The sequence below is a fragment of the Thalassophryne amazonica genome, chromosome 17, assembly GCF_902500255.1.
Source record: "Thalassophryne amazonica chromosome 17, fThaAma1.1, whole genome shotgun sequence".
Lineage (NCBI taxonomy): Eukaryota > Metazoa > Chordata > Actinopteri > Batrachoidiformes > Batrachoididae > Thalassophryne > Thalassophryne amazonica.
Genome location: NC_047119.1, coordinates 58154757 through 58177190, shown reverse-complemented (window position 1 = coordinate 58177190; position 22434 = coordinate 58154757). Strand labels below are relative to the sequence as shown.

At 43.6% G+C, this 22434-nt stretch overlaps 1 long non-coding RNA gene across 1 annotated transcript; it reads right to left on the bottom strand.

The window, feature by feature from the left end:
* Nucleotides 1-2053: 2053 nt before the first annotated feature.
* LOC117529988 lies at nt 2054-19853 on the bottom strand. The gene is made up of 3 exons (XR_004566163.1): nt 19808-19853; nt 19522-19639; nt 2054-2147 (listed from the first exon to the last, which is right to left on the bottom strand). It is a non-coding gene; the product is annotated as an uncharacterized LOC117529988 (long non-coding RNA).
* Nucleotides 19854-22434: the final 2581 nt, after the last annotated feature.

The window sequence follows — 22434 nt, the reverse complement described above, 5'->3', positions numbered from 1 at the left end:
TTTTATCTCTACAGTTTCCCAGCTGCAAATGATGGAGTAAGTATGCCTCTTCGGGCTACTGTATCAACATCGTGGCATCCATGACGGGGCCCACTCCCATGCAGATATGAAGGGCTCCCTGTACCTTAGAAACACATCAGTTTTTGTTTTGTATCCACAAATGAACAGATGGTTATGAATGTTATATTAAATCCCTTGTGATAAGCACCCCCTAAATACAACACACTGTAGCTTAAAATTTGCACTAATAGAAATATTTGAGTCTGGCTTAAGTAATTGCTTTAGACTGCAAATTTTGTGAAAAGTTAAATTTGAGACGTCTGAGGAACCTGCTACATGGTTTGCTGCAAGTAGGTGTAAAGAAATCAATTAGCACGTAGGAAGAAACACATTTACATACTTTTTTTCTGGAAGCATTTGAAGTCCGATTTTTTGGATGTTCTTGACTCGGGCCGATTTGCTGAAAAGCACAAACAAACAAAATAAGTATCTGAAAATTCAGGTAGCTTTGGTCAAGTTTAATCAATGTAAGACCATTAATAAAAATGTCATCACTTTACCAGGTACCATCAACAAGGTAGGTCTTGGCCAGAACATAGTTTTCTGGGGTGACTTTTCTGCTCAAAACAATTTCCTTCAGCAGCGTCTTCACACGTAGAATCTAGATGACACAGAACGGCTGCTGTAGATGTTTTGATAAGTTCCACAGTAAAGCTGTGTTCACATTACCACAGCAAGCCTTTTTATGTGTGTTTCCTCCATTATTACTGCATGTGTGTGGTGCACTGCGAGAGGCTTGCGATGCGCACCACAGATATGCAATACATCAAACGTTCAAATTTATTGACTGTACAATTGTACAGACCTTTGAATGCAAGTGCGAGCTCACACCAGAAGACAGGCTAATGCTAATAACATAGGTGTCAGATGTTCCAACACTCTGTAACAAACAAACTAATTTCTTGTGAAGCCAAAAAAAACCAAGGCCAACATTTTCTGGAGTATAAGTCACAGTTTGTTTCTTTGTTTGTAGTTTGTAACCTACATACTGAAAAATCACGTGTTCATTAACAACAACATAATTTATTCAAGGCTTTCCCAGGAACAAATCACTACATAAATGAACTCCAATAACAAAGAATAGATGCCAATAATAAAAAGCAAACTACAACAATGGTCAAAAATCCTAAATTAAAGCAAAAAAAAAAAAAAAAAGGCAGACTTTCCTCTGGTGTGAGGTATACAGTTTTTCACCCTCCTCAAAAGGCATTTTTTTAACAGGTGGGACTTATACTCTGGAAAATACAGGAAATGATGGATGTCCCAAAAAAAATGTACTCACGTTTTTATTGTGGTGCATCAAATAGTTTACAATATGTGTCTAACACATGTTTATTTATCTATTTTTGCTTTCTTTTGGAATTTAAAAACCCTTTTGGTACACACCACAGGCTGGGGGTTTCCTGTAAAAATCCATTGTTTATGTCTCCATCCACATCCATCTGACAATTCCTGTTGTCCAAACTGCAAGAAATAACATGCAGTATGTTGTCCATACACATTTATTTGTCCATCTGCTTATTTTAGAATTTAGAAATGCTTATGTTAAGTAACAGCACACGCTGTGGTGTGCACATGTGCTGAGGCCCTGTCTGTTGTTGAACTTCACCCCACGGAAACGCTGGTTAAAACGCGGGGGTCCACATACAGATAAACGTCCAACTAATGCTCTGGTGTGACATGTACCCCAGAAAACACTGGTACTTACCCTAACCTGCATCACTGAGCCCAATGTCAAACTTCTGAAGTGAACTTTGTGTAACAATTTTACCTTGAACACAAAGCTCTTTGCCAAGATATTGCATACACAAGGTTTAGAGACTCAGCCCCCTGGTGGCCACAGACCAAAACAAAGTGAACACAGCTTCATACTGTATTACACAGTGTGGAAAGTGGGAGTATACTATGTAAATGATGGGTACGTACTTCTTGAGACTGTGAACTGTGAGCAGCGGAGAGCTGGCGGATGATGTCCTCACATTCTGGCAGTGGTGGGAGCACGAGGTGGATGAGAGAGGCTGCTGTGAATTCGTAGAGGATGTAATGAAGTGATAAGGTCTGCCTTTAGCACTTGACCACGACCCTTCCTGGGGAACAAATAAAGAAATAATTTCATTGCTTTCTTTAGAGCTTCTCACACGTGATGAAAGTGTACATTTACTCCACAAATAAAGTTATATTTTAAGGTAAAACAAGGTGGAGACAGTTAAGGAAGAGCAAATTGTTCTCCTGCTGAATAGATCATATTTCACTCACCGACTACCGCTGCTCTTAAGACTTTAACCTACAGTGAGGAAAACTAAGTATTTGAACACCCTTCGGTTTTGCAAGTTCTCCCACTTAGAAATCATGGAGGGGTCTGAATTTTCATCTTAGGTGCATGTCCACTGTGAGAGACATAATCTTAAAAAAAAAAAAAAAAAAAAAAAAAAAAAATCCGGAAATCACAATGTATGATTTTTTTTAAATAATTTATTGTGTGTTACTGCTGCAAATAAGTATTGAACACCTACCAACCAGCAAGAATTCTGGCTCACACAGACCTGTTAATTTTCTTTAAGAAGCCCTCTTATTCTGCACTCTACCTGATTAAATGCACCTGTTTGAACTTGTTACCTGTATAAAAGACACCTGTTCACACACTCAGTCAATCACACTCCAACCTGTTCACCATAGCCAAGACGAAAGAGCTGTCTAAGGACACCAGGGACAAAACTGGAGACCTGCACAAGGCTGGAAATGGACTACAGGAAACAGGTAAGCAGCTTGGTAGAAGACAACAACTGTTATGATTATTTATTAGAAAGTGGAAGAAACACAAGATGACTGTCAATCTCCCTCGGTCTGGGATTCCATGCAAGATCTCAAGGATGATTCTGAGAAAGCTCAGAACTACACAGGAGGACCTGGTCAATGACCTGAAGAGAGCTGGGACCACAGTCACAAAGATTACATAGTAACACATGATGCTGTCATGGTTTAAAATCCTGCAGGGCAGCAAGGTCCCCCCTGCTCAAGTCAGCACATGTCCAGGCCTGTTGAAGTTCACCAGTGACCATCTGGATGATCCAGAGGAGGCAAGGGAGAAGGTCATGTGGTCAGATGAGACCAAAATACAGCTTTTTGGAATCAACTTCGCTTACCATGTTTAGAGGATAAGAACAATCCCAAGAAAACCATCCCAATCGTGAAGCATGGGGTGGAAACATCATACTCTGGGGGTGCTCTCTGCAAAGGGGACAGGACGACTGCACCGTATTGAAGGGAGGATGGATGGGGTCATGTATTGCGAGATTTTGGCAAACAACCTCCTTCTCTCAGTAAGAGCATTGAAGATGGATCATGGCTGGGTCTTCCAGCATGACAATGACCCCAAACACACAGCCAGGGCAACTAAAGAGGGGCTCCGTAAAAAGCATTTCAAGGTCCTGGAGTGGCCTGGCCAGTCTCCAGACCTGAACTCAATAGAAAATCTTTGGAGGGAGCTGAAACTCCAAACCTGAAAGATTTGGAGAAGATCTGTATTGCTGAGCAGACCAAAATCCCTGCTGCAGTGTCTGCAAACCTGGTGAAAAACTACAGGAAACGTTTGACCTCTGTGACTGCAAACAAAGGCTACTGTACCAAATATTAACATTGATTTTCACAGGTGTTCAAATACTTATTTGCAGCAGTAACATACAAATAAATTATTATAAAATCATACATTGTGATTTCCAGATTTTTTTTAGATTATGTCTCTCACAGTGGACATGCATCTAAGATGAAATTTCAGACCCCTCCATGATTTCTAAGTGGGAGAACTTGCAAAATCGCAGGGTGTTCAAATACTTATTTTCCTCACTGTACATATTATTTAAATACTTCAGGATAAACACGTTTAAGGGGACAGCTTTCCTACAACTCTTGATGTCATTCAAACGAAACCGGGGGGATGGGGGGGGGGGGGGGTTGAAAGTGTATCTCGTCAGCAGCAAATTTGGGTTTTTGATGTCCAAGGATGCATTCTGGAGGTTTTTTGATTACTATTTTTTCACCCTGATCACCCACCCATTTTCATAGTTTTGGCTTCCCTCATCCTAACTGACCAGATTTTAAAGCTAGAACCCCAAACAGAGCCAAGTAATGCTGAGCTTAGACATTACATTTAAAAAAGTCTTGGTTCTTATCCCACTTAGTTATGCAGAAAAGTTTAATTAACTAAACTTATTTTTATATGGCTCATCATTTAAACTTAATACAGAACTACAGTAAAACGTAGGCCCAGAGAAATACTGATTTAATATTTTAGTCATTAAATTATCCATCCATCCATCATTTTCTTCAGCTTTATCCGGAGTTGGGTCGCGGGGGCAGCAGCTCAAGCAAAGCCGCCCAGACCCTCCCGATCCACAGTCCCTCCAGCGTGTCCTGGGTCTTCCCGGGGCCTCCTCCCAATGGGACGTGCCCGGAACACCTTTCCAGCGAGGCGTCCAGAGGGCATCCAGAAAAGATGCCAGAGCCACCCTCAACTGACTCCTTTCGACGTGGAGGAGTAGCGGCTCGACTCCGAGCTCATCCCGAGTGACCGAGCTCCTCACCCTATCTCTAAGGGTGCGCCCAGCCACCCTGCGGAGGAAACTCATCTCGGCCGCTGTACTCGCGATCTCGTTCTTTCGGTCATGAGCCAAATCTCATGACCGTAGGTGAGGATCGGAACGTAGATCGATCGGTAAATCGAGAGCTTTGCCCCCTACTCAGCCTCCTCTTCACCACGACGGTCTGATACAGCGACCGCATCACTGCAGATGCTGCAACGATCCGTCTATCGATCTCACGCTCCATCCGTCCCTCATTCGTGACAAGACACCGAGATACTTAAACTCCTCCACTTGAGGCAAGGACACTCCACTGACCTGAAGAGGGCAAAGCACCTTTTTCCAGTCGAGAACCATGGCCTTGGATTTGGAGGTGCTGATTCTCATCCTGTACGCTTCACACTCAGCTGCAAACCCCCCAGTGCATGCTGAAGGTCCTGATTTGACGAAGCCAACAGAACCACATTGTCCGCAAACAGCAGAGACGAGATTCTGTGGTTCCCAAACCAGACCCCATCTACACCCTGGCTGCGCCTAGAAATTCTGTCCATAAAATAATGAACAGAACGGTGACAAATTAAATTATTCATTAAATCATTAAATTATTATTATTATTATTATTATTGTTAGAAGTAGTAGGATGAAAAATGTCCTCAAAAGTAAACCCTTTAATCAAGGGGTGCCCCCACAACAATCAAGACAATCAAGAATTTGTCTATTTATCAGAATCAATTTTATAGCCAAGTAAGTTCTCACATACAAGGAATTTGAATTTATGTGGAAAAAAGCGACCTGATTGTAAGGTAAGAAGGTTTTATACGTGCGTTTTACGTCATGCCGTCCCCAGAAAGAGATATAGGTGTATTTTGGGTAAAAGAAAAAAAAAAAAAGAATTTGTTTTATGTGACGCAGGTCTACAGACACTCAGAGCAGACTTTGAAAGAAAGTTTAAAATATGTAAAACTCTGCTCTTTGCTCACTGTGTCTCACCACTGCGCTGTGAGACACTCAAACACACCATCCCCTCTCCTCCTGCAGACAGGACATAGAGGAATGAGAGGAACAGACACAGGGACTCGCTGCCATTAGAGTCTCTTGATTGAGAGAGTAACGACGAGTAAAAAAAAAAAGGTCATTTGACTCATGGTGCCATCTTGGGTTCAAAATAGCATTTGCTGTTAATCTGTCTACATGGAAATCCCGCTATTTTATTTATTTATTCGCTGAAAATGATGGGTTGTGCATTTGGATGCACAAATAGACACAACAAGGGTTTAAAGATGTACAGATTCCCTTCAGATCTGAACAGAAGAAACATCTGGGAAATACTGGAAAATACTAATAAAGTCAGCCATGTGGGATGGAAGCCGACTTCATCGTCAAAGCTTTGAGAGGTAAATTTATTGTTCAGTCTCATGTACAGTAAAAGTCACCTACATACATGTCAACCTATACGGATTGTCCGTAGATTATACGTTTTTTCCGAGTTTCAGAGTCATACGAACGTAAAAATAAAGTCTTACAGATATTCAGGGTTTGGTCTGCAGCGGGTCTGTAATCAACAGTTTCTGTAGCGCGACTCCACTTTGAAGCGTGAGCCATTGAAGCAATGCTTCGATCCACTAGTTCGTGGTTCTTTGATTCACTGCTCTTCAGAAACGGCAAGTCGCTTCTTAACTCCTCTCAAAGCCATTAAAATACAGTGAGTCACTTTTGTGTGGATTAAAGTCACTAACTGGGAAGCTTGTCTTGTTGCAGTCAAGAAACGAGAATTGTCCTCCGTTCCGTTGGCACAACTTCAAACACTGCGTGGCTCTCTACTGAGACAGAGTCTGATCGGAATTAATAACTTCAAAATTAAATGCCCTTACTTTAAATGTTTTTTTTCCTCCCAAAATGAGACATGCTGTATTCTTTAGGAATTACATCCTGACGTGCAGCACAGCCAGCTGCAAGCGCTCAGCTCAGATGTATGGAAAGACATTCATGCCAATAATGTCTGAAAGGAAATGCTTTTGACAAAAACTACAGATTTTGTTAATTTCTGTTTATGTCCAGAGATCAAGGATCCACCATGTAGAGTTTATTATGTCCAAAGTTTAAGGATCCAGTGACCAATTTCATATTTATTTACTTTAAGACTCAATAAAATGTTGTTCAATTTCAATTCAATTTCATCAGCATATAAAGCGCCAAATACCAATAAAAGCCGTCTCAAGGCACTTCACACTGAACAGTTCAAGATAAAAAATTAAAATAAATAAATAAAAATGAAAAAATTAAAATACATAATTAAAAACAGAAGTAAAAGAATAAAACAGATAAAAATTAAAAACTATTCACAAGAAAGAGAAAAAAAATAGTCTTTAAGTCTTGACTTAAAAATGTCCACGGACTCCGACTGTCTCATGGTCACAGGAAGACCGTTCCACAGAGCGGGTGCACAATAAGAAAAAGCTCTTTGACCTGCAGACATAGAAAACCTGTAAGCCTATTTTTAGTGCACAAAAAAATTCACAAGAGGTATCGATAAGTGAATCAATAAGGAATCGGATCGATAAGCGGAATCGATAATGGTATCGATATCAATAAAATCTTATTGATACCCAACCCTAATAAACACAGGGGCGAAATCAAGGATCATCGACATGCCAGTCTGCAACATTGGCACTGGCAAGGCGATTTTCGATACACTTGATGAAGTTCTGAGGTATGTTTTATTTTTCATTACGAGGTCTGTCCAAAAAGTATCTACCTTTTTATTTTTTGCAAAAACCATATGGATTTGAATCACGTGTGATTGCATCAGCCAAGCTTGAACCTTTGTGCGCATGCGTGAGTTTTTTCACGCCTGTCGGCTGCGTCATTCGCCTGTGAGCAGGCTTTGTGTGAGCACTGGTCCACCCCTCTCGTCGGATTTTTATTGCGAATAAATGTCTGAACGATTTGGAGCTTTGCTGCATCAAATTTTTCCAGAAACTGTGAGAGACCTCCAGGTGGACACCATTCGGAAAATTTTGATGGCTTTCAGCAACGATTTTATGGGGATTACACAGATTAAGAAGTGCTCCAGCCGGTTTAAAGACCGCCCACAGCGTCTGAGAGTGCGGCGCGCTCTGAGCACCGATCGACAGGCTCAAACCCCACTCAAACAACCAGATCATTTCCAACGTGAAGGCTTTGTTGATCCGGGACGTCGTCTAACTTTCACAAAAAGGCAGAAGGCTGTGGACATCAGCACTTTTTCGGCACATTCTACTGTTACAGGAGTTTTTTTCACGGAAAGAGAAGCGGAGGATTGCGCCACCATGCCGCTCATGGCGCAGGACAAAACCACCTCCGTGTTGGTCTCACAGGACGACTTTCAGATGGCTCAGACGGCTTCCGGTTGCTTTTCAGTTGTGTGAGTATCCGAGAAATTGTGCATGAGCCTGGACATGTCCCAACATGTCCTGTGAGGCTTCATCACGGCGTTGCTTTGCGCCATGCGGCTCCGCCGCGACGCACGGAGTTCCTCCGTTCCTCTTTCCATGACAAAAACTCCTGTAACAGTGGAATGTGCCGTTCATTTCTAAACTGGACGCTGTCTTGATCGGTATGTCATCTGACTAGCACAGGAACTGCGGAAGACGTGGACATCAGCACTTTTTCGGCACATTGAGACAGACTGTGCGGAGGAACTCCGCGCGTCGCGGCGGAGCCGCATGGCGCAAAGCAACGCCCGTAATGAAGCCTCACAGGACAGGTTGGGCATGTCCAGCTCATGCACAATTTCTCGGATACTCATACGACTGAAAAGCACCGGAAGCCGTCTGAAGCCACCTGAAAGCCGTCCCTGTGAGAACCAACACGGAGGTGGTTTGGTCCTGCGCCATGAGCGGCATGGTGGCGCACAACCTCCCGCTTCTCTTTCATGAAAAAAAACTCCTGTAACAGTAGAATGTGCCGAAAAAGTGCTGATGTCCACGCCTTCTGCCTTTTTTGTGAAAGTTTAGAGGCGACGTCCGGATCAACAAAGCCTTCACGTTGGAATACCTTGGGTTGTTTGAGCGGGGTTGAGCTGTGTGATCAGCGCTTGGAGCGCGCCGCGTTCTCAGACGCTGTGGGCGGTCTTTAAACCGGCTGGAGCACTCCTTATCTGTGTAATCCCCATAAAATCGTCGCTGAAAGCCATCTAAATTTTCCGAATGTGTCCAGCTGGAGGTCTCTCACAGTTCTGGAAAAATTTGATCCAGCAAAGCTCCAAATCGTTCAGACATTTATTCGCAATAAAAATCCGACAAGAGGGGTGGACCACTGCTCCACCCAAAGCCTGCTCACAGGCGAATGACGCAACCGACAGGGCGTGAAAAAACTCACGCATGCGCACGAAGGTCCAAGCTTGGCTGATGCAATCACACGTGATTCAAATCCATATGGTTTTTGCAAAAAATAAAAAGGTCCAATACTTTTTGGACAGACCTCATATATTAGATTATTTTTCCATTTGATAATGTATTTTCCACTAGTGACACACAGTTATTGTTTCTGTAAAAAATAACTACATTTGACACATTCCGTTAGATAAAATTCAGCTTGATGCATGAATACAAGGTCTCTATTGTTTGAAATTAAACTGTGGAGGAAATACTAATGATCCTGCCTTTAATGTCATTGTGGCAAACTCATAATATGTGGACAAAAACCCCAGTTATGTGATACCGCTATGCAGTTGTGTGTACTGTAATAAAACCGATTTTGGTGCAATTTGGAGGTTATAAGGATTTTGTGTTGATTTTATGGATTTTCTCACTTGGTTATACAGGTGGACCCTCAAAGGGGTTGACATGTATGCACCTAAACCGTTATCGTATAATCCAGATATTGCAGTCACCGGACAAAAAGTCCCAGTGTTTCTGTATTGTTTTCCATGTTGTCATGACCAGCCCTGTTCCAGGCTTTGATCCCTTTTTTGCCCCTTTCTTTGCTGCACCTTCTGTTCCCGCTTTGATTTATTAGTGGTTTATTTTCATCATGAGTTATTCTGTTATGTTTTTCTTATCACTTTGTTACTTTCCATACTATAGCCATTGTCCAGTTCTGTTCTACTTTTGTTCAGCCCATTTGTGTTTTCATTGTTTATCATTTAGCTTTCATCTGTATATGTTTTCTGTTATACTTTTATATCGGGTTTTGATTTCTGTTTATTAGTCTGTTCCTGTTTAATTCTGCTTTTGTATTGATTTCCTGATCAGTTCTAGTTACTTTTGTACTCATGCTCATGTTGATTTTGGTTTCTGTTGTTGTATTACATTCTGACCATGATTTCCATTTTAGCTCTGTTCTGCTTTCGCTGTTGTTTCCATTCTGCACCTCCCATCATGTCTTCATTCCTGGTCTCACGCCCAGTTACTTCTGTTCACTCCACGCCCTGCACCTGCCATTGTTTCCCTCACTTTGATGCAGTCTGTTTTGTTTCCGTTCGCTCACACTCTTGCACCTGCTCCCGTGTCTTTGTCTATTACATCACGCCACTGTGCTCACTCCCTTTAGTCACTTGACTCCCATTCACACATCTTGTCTTTTCTTCTCTCCACCTTGTGCTCTCTTCCCTCACTGTCTTGCACAACATGGTGTCTTGTTCATGAGCCACGCCCCTTTCTGGATCCTTCCTCTCACGTGCACCTTGTTTACACCACCTGTCACTAATTAGTCCACATGTATTTAAACCCCACAGTTCTTCACTTCCTCGCCAGATTGTTGTCTTAGCACACTTTCCAGTGCCCATTACAGTCCTGTTTTTTGTCTTGCCGTGTTTTGGAACCTTGCTTTGTTACCTTGACCATGCCTTTTGCCTTATCCCAGATGTCTGGTATTGCTTGTGCCTCTGAACCCTGCTCGTTTGTGACTGCGTCTCAGCCTGATCCTGTTTGTACCTCTGCAACGCTGACTGACCACATATGTACTGAACCTTTGCCTGAAATAAAGACCACGTTTTCTCTTACACCTAAATCAAGTCTGGGAGTCTGTATTGCGGGTCCAACTGCTCCTGGTGACGGGCTCCCGCCCGTCCTGCCACATGTAAGAAACACCATATACTAACTGATTTTGTATAATGGATTTTTCGCTCACATCGGATAAAATGTCCCATCCTATCGCAATGTATTTCCATTAAAAGCCCCTCGCATGTGGGTCCGAGTCATTTTCGTGATTAAAGACCGGCCGTTTATTTTTTCACACCATGCTCAGACTCAGACCCACAGCCTAACATGCACCTGTTAAATCAGACACAGCAAAAAGCTGTAATTTGACACTTTTCTGCTTTAACTCCTTCGTCTCCCCTCATATTTTAATATAATAGTTTTTGCAGTACGCACACTGATTACAAATGGATCAGAAAAGTCCATAACTTTACAACACAGAGTCTGAAAAGATGAAATTCTACAGCTTCCCTTTGATTTGGAGGTGATGACTGCAGAAAAAAAAAACGCTTGTTGATGTTCAAATTAATCTATAAAAAAGCATAGTCCAGTGATAGAGAACTTTAAACTGTCACGCATGTCATTGCATGACACGGAGTTACAGAGCTGCAGCTGCATAAATCAGGCTTTAAATTAATTAAATAAATCATCAGAAATTGTAAATGGATGTAAATTTGATAGCTTAACTATTTTTATATTTATTTTGATAGTACCTGCACCTCGATGTGTTGCTGTATGTGGTTAAATGATTAATAAAAATGTTGAAAACATAAATGGTTAATTCAGTAGGTCAGCACAATTGGAACCAAAATGGCCCCATGTTCTAAGTTGATGTTACTCTCCTCAGTCAAGGGGCTCTAGTTGCCAGGAGAAACATCAAAAACAAACAAAGACATTACTCTAAAAATCATTTTTTGAGCATTTTGAAACGGTAAATTTTATATCTTGCGCCCAGCCTTGATTTTGCATTAGAGGGAACACTGCCTTTTGGCAGCCCAATTGATGGAAATTTCATCACAGCGATGGAGAACTTTAATCCCTGTATTTTCATTGTCATTTGTCTTTGGGTCTTTCTGCTTTGATATACGTCACCAGGAACAATGGGTAGAAATCAGGATCACAGCTGAGAGATCAGGATCAAAGCTTCGAGGTCAGGATTAAAGGGCAACATTAAAGCTCATGCCCCCACCCCTGGTCCACACAAATCAGTAATAAGAAGTGGCAGGGGATCACCCAAGTACATTCTTATGATAAATACACAGTAAATTCACCAGTGTAAAACTAACACTGACAGTGCTAAATTAACACTGCCAGTGAACATATGGTCCCACTCTGCCCAGAGTAGTTCTGGTGGTACTGGATTACTGGTGATTTTACTTTGTATGAATGAAACTGGTCAACTGCTTCTTGAGATATTGCACTAGCAAGCAAAAATGGACAGACGGACACACAGGGGTGGGTGGACAAACGGATGGACGAACACGCTGATCACTATATCGCTCCATATTTCATACTGGTGGATAACAAAGGTGAGCAATTAGACTCAAACATTAGCAATTGAGAACAAAGGCTAAGCTCGAACAACAGTCAAACCTGATCAGTAACAAAGATCAGGGTGACAGGCAGTGGTGGGCACAGTTCTGCTAATCCGCTAACCGCTAATTATCGAAGATAATGTTTTCAATATCCGATTAGCTTTTCAGATAATTTTGAAAACCATCAACGGACAAATTATCTTCCGATAAGTTTTGGTCTGACAATTTTTAGTCCGCTAGCATTTTTGCAGATGTCGCTTTTTGTAGTAGATGCACAGTTCTATCTTCTACAAACAGAGAAGAACTGGTTCAAGAAGAAACCGCTCTATCCTCTGCAGGCATAGGAGAACTGGTCATCGCAAAGAAAAAAAGATCATTTCTTTTTACCCCATAGTGACCAAATTTTAACCAAACTAATTTTGGACAAGTTATTTAAATTAATGTCACGTCTGAAGTTTTATAAAGTGAGAATATCAGATATATGTTTTAGTTTTAAAGTATTGGACTAATTTTAAAGGTTTTAGTGTGAACATGGTGTGTGCGCAGTGCATTCTGGGTAAATGTTCACGACAGGAGAAATGCATTTGAGATGCTCCGATCAGGCTCCACAAGGTCAACAGCATTAAACTCTTTCTATACTGTGCCTAAAACTCTCGGGAATATATTCTCTGGGTTTATAGACATTTTTATTGTGTTTGTTTTATGTATAAATGCCAGAAGAAGTCCAGGTTGCTTCCTCCAAAAGCCGAACAATCTGTTAAATTGTGATTCAGGCAGTGTGATATAACTGGCATCAAAATGCATAGAACACTGCCATCTACTGGTGACCAGTTATATCACAGTGGTGTCGACCGCAGGTTTTTAAAATTATCTATAGGTTTCCAAAACCTGAGAGACCACACATAAGGAGATTAAAAAAAAATCATAGATCTGACAGGTTTAGTTGTACAGTATGTGGTGTCAGCCACATGGTAAAAACAACACACACAAACAGATTTCACCCACAAACATTCCCAGGTCAAACACCTCGCTTCTGATTGGCTGCATGTCACATTTCGCTCCTCACATCCTTCTTAACACACCACACACAGCAGGAATATCTAATAAGATTATATTTAGCGTCATCACAATTGTCGGGGCGTCCTTAAGATTGTCGGAAGGGGAAGATCGGGTCCAATATCAGCCTAATTATCTTGCCATGTGAACCAGGCTAGATGTTATGACGTCTCACGGAGCGATTGATCTGTTATAACACCACACCGAGCCGATAACCGATTGGATGTTATGACGCCTCACAGAGAGACTGATCGATGCGTTATGACCATTCAAAGGCGATTCCTATCACCACACAATAACAACCATACACGAGAAAGTTTTTTGACAGTTCTTTTATTGAAAGAAACCTTGTCTCCCTAACTGGATAGAGTTGTGATGTGATCACGCGTGCGTTTAGGTGCTGTCTAGCAGGATCTTGAAAATTTCTTTCTTTTTTTTTATACAAATGAAAAAAATGACATTTTACAAAATCACATTTATTTGTAAACACCAACACATGTTACACTGATTCACTTGTGTTGGTTTTTACATAGAATGAATGAATCAACTAATCAGTATGAGCGGAGGCTTAGTTTACCCATAATCCCCTCTGGGCATCTGTGTGTTAATGTTCAAATCTTCAGAATTAGTGCATTATTTTAAAATGAACAGATATGTGTTATATATCACTTTGTACATTTTAAGAGTTTACATTAATGTAGTTATTCTCTCCGCAATAATTTTATTTATAAAGCAAAACCATAATTACCTCCGCCAAAGAGGTTGTGTTTTCAGTCACATCCGTTTGTTTGTTGGTTGGTTGATTTTTAGCAGGATTACTCAAAAAATCCTCAACAGATTTCAATAAAATTTTTACCAGGGGTGTATCTTGGCCTAACTTAGAAGTCATTAAATTTTGGTAATGATCCGGAACACAGTCTCAGGTCCCACTGTCGCTGCCCACGTGGGCGTTGAAATCCCACAGGAGAACAATGGAGTCCCCAGTCGTAGCACTATATAGTACCCCTCTCAGGGACTCCAAGAAGATCGGGTACTCTTCAATGCCGCTCAGTCCGTAGGCCGAGACAACAGTGAGAGACCTTTCCCGACCCGAAGGCGTAGGGACGCGACCCTCTCGTTCACCGGGGTGAACTCCAACACATGGTGACTGAGCTGGGGAGCAATAAGCAATGCTACCCCAGCTCTCTGCCTCTCCCCGTGGGCAACGCCAGAAAAGTGGAGTGTCCAGACCCTCTCCAGGAGTTGGGTACCAGAGCCCAAGCTGTGCGTGGAGGTGAGTCTGACTATCTCTAGTCAGTATCTCTCAGCCTCCCGCACAAGCTCAGGCTCCTTCCCCCCAGTGAGGGGCAACAGCCAGGGGATGCGAGCGCGGACCGGGCCGTCGGGCCACCCACCCTCAACTGCCACCCAATCCTCTCTGCACCCGACCCCCATGGCCCCCCTTTGCAGGTGGTGAACCCATAGGAGGGCGGGCCCACGTTGCTCTTTCGGGCTGAGCCTGGCCGGGCCCCGTGGGCTAAGGCCCGACCACCAGGCGCTCGCGTGCAAGCCCCAACCCCAGGCCTGGCTCCAGGGTGGGGCCCCGGCTCTGCCATACCGGGCGACATCTCGGTCCTTGATTTTGTACTGGTCATGGGAGCTTCTGAACTGCCCTTAGTCTGACCCGTCAACTAGGACCTGTCTGCCTTGGGAGACCCTACCAGGGGCACAAAGCCCCCAACATAGCTCCTAGGATCATCCAGGTACACAAACTCCCCCACCACAATAAGGTGGCAGTTCGAGGGTGAGAGCTGGAGGGAGGTGATCGGGAGGCATAGCCTCCCCGATCTGAACCCGAGTGGTGTTCAGTTGTTGGACTTCTGTGCTAGTCACAGTTTGCCCATCACGAACACCATGTTCGAGCACAAGCATGTCCATAAGTGCACGTGGCACCAGGACACCCTGAGCCGGAGGTCGATGATCGACTCCGTAGTTGTATCATATGACCTTCAGCCATGTGTCTCGGACACTCGAGTGAAGAGAGGGGCAGAGCTGTAGACTGATCACCACCTGGTGTTGAGTTGGATCCGCTGGGAGGAGAGGAAGCTGGTCAGACCTGGCAGGCCAAACGTATCGTGAGGGTCTGCTGGGAACGACTGGTGGAACCCTGTGTCAGTGAGGTCTTCAACTCCCACCTCCAGGAGAGCTTCTCCCAGATCCCGGGGGAGGTTAGAGACATGGAGTCTGAGTGGACCATGGTTTCCACCTCCAATGTCAATGCAGCCGCTCATAGCTGTGGTCGCAAGGTCTCTGGTGCCTGTCGCGGTGGCAATCCCCGAACCCGGTAGTGGACGCCAGAAGTAAGAGATGCCGTCAAGCTGAAGAAGGAGTCCTACTTGTCTTTGTTGGGAAGTGGGACCCCGGAGGCAGCTGACAGGTACCGGCAGGCCAAGCGTGCTGCAGCCCGGCAGTCGCAGAGGCAAAAACTCGGGTCTGGGAGGACTTCGGGGAGGCCATGGAGGAGGACTATCGGTCGGCCTCACAGAAATTCTGGCAAAACCGTCCAACGCCTCAGGAAGCGGAAGCAGCTCTCCAACTGCACTGTTTACGGTGCAGGTGGGGAGCTGTTGACCCTGACTGGGGATGTTGTTGGGCGGTGGAAGGAATACTTCGAGGATCTCCTCAATCCCATCGTCACGTCTTCCGAAGAGGAAGTAGAGATTGGGGACTCAGAGGCGGACTCACCCATCACCCAGGCCGAAGTCACCAAGGTGGTCAGAAAGCTCCTCTGTGGCAAGGCTCCTGGGGTGGATGAAATCCGTCCTGAGTACCTTAAGTCTCTGGATGTTGTGGGACTGTCTTGGTTGACATGCATCTGCAGCATCACATGGCAGTCGGGGACAGTGCCTCTGGATTGGCAGACCGGGGTGGTGGTCCGTCTGTTTAAGAAGGGGGACCAGAGGGTGTGTTCCAACTAAAGGGGGATCACACTCCTCAGCCTCCCCTGTAAGGTCTATTCCAGAGTACTGGAGAGGAGAATTCGACCGACAGTCGAACCTCGGATTCAGGAGGAGCAGTGTGGTTTTCGTCCTGGTCGCGGCACACTGGACCAGCTCTACACCCTCCATCGGGTGCTCGAGGGTTTATGGGAGTTCGCCCAACCAATCCACATGTGTTTTGTGGATCTGGAGAAGGCGTTCAATGATGTCCCTGGGGGCACCCTGTGGGGGGTGCTCCAGGAGAATGGGGTCCAGGGTCCTTTGCTAAGGGCTATCCGGTCCCTGTACGACCGCAGCAGGAGCTTGGTTCGCATTGCCGGTTCAGTCAAGCCTGTCTCCAGTGCACGTTGGCCTCCGCCAGGGCTGCCCTTTGTCACCGGTTCTGTTCATTACCTTCATGGACAGAATTTCTAGGCGCAGCCAGGGTGCAGAGGGGGTGCGGTTTGGGAACCACAGAATCTCATCTCTACTGTTTGCGGATGATGTGGTTCTGTTGGCTTCGTCAAGAATCTCATCTCTGCTGTTTGCGGATGATGTGGTTCTGTTGGCTTCGTCAAATCAGGACCTTCAGCATGCACTGGGGCGGTTTGCAGCCGAGTGTGAAGCGTCCGGGATGAAAATCAGCACCTCCAAATCTGAGGCCATGGTTCTCGACTGGAAAAAGGTGCTTTGCCCTCTTCAGGTCGGTGGAGTGTCCTTGCCTCAAGTGGAGGACTTTAAGTATCTCGGGGTCTTGTTCACGAGCGAGGGATGGATGGAGCGTGAGATCGACAGACGGTTCGGTGCAGCGTCTGCAGTGATGCGGTCACTGTATCGGACCGTCGTGGTGAAGAGAGAGCTGAGCAGGGGGGCAAAGCTCTCAATTTACCGATTGATCTACCTTCCGACCTTCACCTATGGTCATGAGATGTGGCTCATGACCGAAAGAACAAGATCGCGAGTACAAGCGGCCGAGATGAGTTTCCTCTGCAGGATGGCTGGGCGCTCCCTTAGAGATAGGGTGAGGAGCTCAGAGTTGAGCCGTTGCTCCTCCACATCGAAAGGAGCCAGCTGAGGTGGCTTGGGCATCTTTTCCAGATGCCCCCTGGACAACTCACTGGAGAGTTGTTCCGGGCATGTCCCATTGGGAGGAGGCCCCAGGGAAGACCCAGGACACGCTGGAGGGACTACGTCTCTCGGCTGGCTTGGGAACGCCTCGGGGTTCCCCCAGAGGAGCTGGGGGAGGTGTGTGTGGATCAGGAGGTCTGGGCGGCTTTGCTTGAGCTGCCGCCCCCGCGACCCGACTCAGGATAAAGTGGAAGAAAATGGATGGATGGATGTATCTGGAACACGATCTGGATCCAGTAATTTTTTTTTTAAGGATTCTTTATCATTGCAGGATATGGCCAATTTCAACATTTTTGCATCTAACTTCATGAAGATGGGTCACAAAGGCTGAACAAAAATTAAGTTACGACACAACAATAATTGAGCATTTGTTTCTCCTCATTGAATAAACTTGTTATTAGAAAATAAAAAAACTTGTGTAGTTCATGCAGTTTCTCTTTATAAATACATTTGCTTAAGATCTCAGGGTTTAACCCTCTGGGGCTGACACCGTCATATACGACAGCTAAGACCAAGCTTTACTAAATTATAAATAACTTTTTAATGATATGAGATAGAAACTTACTCTTTTTTTTTTGCTGATAACTCCGTGGACTTTCGGGCCACCATCCACCATCTTTGTACTCCTCATAGAAGCTGTGTGATGACGTGAGCAATGTGAGTGTCCAATCAGAATTGGTTCACTGTCACATGGTTTTTTAAAATCCAATTGTAGGGAAGATTCACCTCATGTGACACACCAAAGATTGTTTTTAGGAGTGATGTGTTACTAGTTGGCCTGTTTGAATAGCTCCCTGGCTGCTCCAATGCAATTACGCACAGAGAAAGTGAAAGTGAGCAGACGGAGAGTCTCTCATACAATCTCACGTGCTCACACAGTGTGTGAGTATCAGGACTGCTCGACTAGTTTTCCTGTGAATGTTACTGGATAAGCCTGTGGCAAGCTTTCTCGCTCCGGCGTAAAGCACTGTTTACCATATCAATGGAGCAAGGGGGGAGGGGCCGCTCCTCAAACTGAATGAGCCTTGAAGTGTGAATGTTGCTTTCAGAGCAGGAGAGAACAAACACACAGTCAACTTCATAGTAGAAGTTTGTGATGTGACCCTTGTGTAATAGCAGACAGAAATTGCTTTGAGATGAAGACAAACACAATGCATGGACCATTTTGTATATATTTTTCAAAATATAAAATGTTTTTTGTTTGAACCTTTATGTTGTACAGTCTTTCACACAAGAGCCCAAATTACCTTTATAAAGTGTCAAAACAGTTGCTTATTATAGTTTGCTGTGTGTTTTGAATAAATGTGTGTGGAAAATTATTTTCCGTTTTCCTTTCTTATTTCTGATTGTAAACCTGTATTACACTTATAAAACGCAACTACAGCATATATATTTTGAAAGTACAGGTTGTCCTGAAAAAAAAGAGACATAAAACTTGATTCTGGGATGCAGGGGAAGCTGTTAACAGCAATAATAATACATTTATGCCAGGCAAGTGAACTGTCCAAAAAATGCCCTCGGATCCCAGAGGGATAACCACTGAATCTGAAACATGTTGGTAGATGCGTGAAATGAGGTGGAATAAGTCTCTTTGCCAAAGGGTTATTCCATGTGACGTCAGTGACCCTATGGCCTTGGTGGAGGTTTGCGCTCTCCGAGTGCTTCTAGTTCAAACCTGCTTTCCATTTCAAGACCTCTGCCTCATTGCTGGACCACTGTATCCTGTCAGGGTAAATGACGCTTTCCTACAGCAGGGGGCAGAGCGCACAAAGACAGAAGTACTGGCTCATGGGCTGTTTGGGTTTGTGATTGCCATTGGTTCTGTTAGAAGCTTTGGCGGTGTTTAAACTCAAAAACAGCTTCTTAGTAGCTGAGAGTGAGAGCTTCTGATAAGTTTTTAGACAGTTTATCGTTAAAAAAAGATAACTTTTCAGTTAGCTGATTGCCAGTTATCAAGCTAACTTTTGGTTAGCTGTGCCCACCACTGGTGACAGGTCATAAATTAGAAACAAAGATGAGCAATCAGGATTTAAGAATGTTTGTTAAGAGCTCAAAGGAATAACCCTCTCACAAAAATAAAGAGATAAAAGGAAAACATCAAACAGAGGAGCACTGATCTTGGCGGTGGTATGCCCTCTTTGAGTGCTCTTCTAATTTATTTTGTTTGGCTTGGACCAACTGAACCACAGTGGTGACTTCTCATACCGAGGACTGAAGTAAGTGAAGTGTGAGCAACATGAAGATTCACCTCAGTGGTTGGTCCGGTATACGCCGCACGTCCTGTGGTGGTACCTCAGGGTAGGTCCCATTAAGGACTTTGCTTCCCTTTGTTGGAGGTCCAAAATCTTGTTGACTGTGTGTTGGAGCTTAGAGGAAAGAAAGAAAAATCCAGTCAGAAAAATGACGTGCTGCACTCCAAAATATATTTTAGCTGGAGGTGATTTATCTTCCTTTGTGTGACTCTCTTATTAGTCAATGCCAATACTGCTGTACAAATCAACACAGCTGAACAACCAAGGAAACTTGCATCTTACCTTTTCTACTTAACTGTGGAGAATCCATGATCATCTTATACTGCAAACTCTGCAAAATCCAAGCAAATATTACTGGAAGTTATAAACACAAAATAATTTGAAAGCACCCATGGCGTGACTGCTTTGAGGCCAAAGGAAGGATCACCTATACTACAGGGTGCTGAGATGAAGCCTGTTCATGACAGTGACACTGGATCTGTCTACCTAATGCACAACTGAAAAAACCAAACACCATCCACGTTCCACAGTCACAACTCTGCATTTTCCATGTGACCAACATGCACAGACTGTAGGTCTGTCAGGGGGTTTGTCATCACATGCAGCAGAGCATTAATTTGGAATGCATGCCTAGATTAAAAGGTGATGATAACTATAATTCGACAAGACTCAAATTAGTTGTCATATGACCTCTGACTCTGTGTGTAGATGTCATAAGGGTTGTGAAAAATATTAATTCTTAAAATCATCTAGTTGCATCTCATTGTCCGTGTGTTGTTTTAAAGCTACAGTGTGCAGAGTTTAGGGTTGTTCATTAGCAGAAACTGACATCATAACCATCTATTCATTACAGTAAAATACCTGCAATAACAACTCAATGTGTTTCATGAGCTTATAATTAGGCCTTCAAATGTACATGGGAGTGCATCCCCTCATGGAAGTCCCATAGACTGAATATATACTGGACAGAGTCTGCGTGACGTCATCCATTGGTTTTCTATAGAGACCCAGAACAGCCGAAATGACCCCCTTTTCTGGGTGTTGCATAAAAGGCCGGCATGTGGGTGGTTCTTTGTGTGACGAAAAAAGCCTAACATGCCCCTCTCTCTGAATCTAAACCACAGCTAACAGGCTAACCTTGGTTTGGGTGTTTATTAAATCATGTTTTTGTGAACTGTGCAGTGGTTCTCACTAGGGGTGTCGGGAAAAAAAAAAAATCGATTCACATCCGAATCGCGATTCTTATTTATTACGATTCTGAATTGATCCCAAATTTCCAAGAATCGATTTTTAAAAAGCATTTTTTAAAACATTTTCTTGCTTACTGGCTGCGTGTACTGTTTGTCAGGCAACGGCTTCTGTACTACAGCGTACCCGCGGGGGGGGTCCGGCGTGCTTCAAACACTCAAGCTGCAGAGTTCAGTGGCTGCAGCTTAGCATGGCGGACGAAGTGCTAATTCAGCCAGCACCGTCTTGTTGAAGGCAAATGTTTGGGCGTATTTGGATTTTATTAGAGCTTGACATGACTTATGCAATGTGCAAAATCTGCAAAATGAAAGTCAAGTACTTCGGAAACACTTTAAATCCGCAAGCCCACATGCTACGCTATCACCCGGAGCTAAAAGAGGGGAGCAGCGTATCTGCCGATTACTGAGCAGCGCTTTGCTAAACTGCCAGCCAACTCCGAATGAGCAAAGCAGATAAGTACATTTACATCTACAATCACTTGATTAACCTTGTAAAGCTGCATTTTCTTAAACATAAACATTTTTTAAGTAATATAACCATTTCTCAGTGCTCTTTGAATCGAAAATTGATTCTGAATCGAATCGTCACCCCAAGAATCGGAATCAAATTGAATCATGAGTTGTTGTAGGATTCACATCCCTAGTTTTCATAACAGTTTACTTTGGTGTGGACAGTACAAATGACCAGCGATATATTTCTTCATTAATCGTGCATTAAGTGGGCCTACATACAGCTGCTAAAAGTGCTAACATCATTAGCACACAACATTAAATAAGACAAGAGTTTCACTCAGCGTCCATATTACAACAGAGATGTCTTAGATGATCCGTTAGGACGTTTCACTGCACAACAAGCCATATTATTCCAGGAATTTCTAATAAAATACTTCAAACAGGCAAAAGCAAGTGGCTCCATTTCAGTGGGAGACTACAGTTACCAACTCCTTGAAAAATAAACAAGGGACACTTCACTGGCAAGGCTGGCCAACCTGATTGCCTTCAGTCCTCCAAATGTCGTGAGATTGTTTTATTTTTTATGTTGTTGTTGCATTTTTTTTGTGTATGAAACAATTTTAAACTATTTGATGTGTACTTGCAGGGCTCGAAATAGTACGTGCATGTGCTAGTTGTGCACGTATTATTCGAGCGGTGCACGTAATTTATACTGCACTTGCACTGGTGGCAAGTAACTTTATCCAAGTTGTTATCAACTATAAGCACCAGTAAAATGAACCAATAAAGGAATAAATAAGGAAAAAAAAACAATTTCCAGTGTGTTGTCTTCGTCTCCCCTGCGTTGCGTTTTTATGACTCAGACACACGGAGCGAGTTGCTGTGCTCCATTTGTTGTCTTTGTGCGCGCACATGTAAACAAAGAAATGAGAAAAAAAAAAAAAACTGTCTGGGCTGCGGTTCCCCCCCCCCCCCCCCCCCCCCCCAAACTCTGTCATCATTGTGTTATAACACAGTCAACATTTGTTTTATTATACATCTGTGTAGTTAATAAAATTATCTTCCACAATTAGTTCACAGCGCGCATGTGAAAAAAAAGTGGGTTGTCGCTGCGGTTCCTTTATGGAACCCACGTCACTTAAAGTGATATTTTTTTTCTGGCCATGATAATTTGTGCGCACGTTTTCCTTAATCATGCCCTCGAATTAA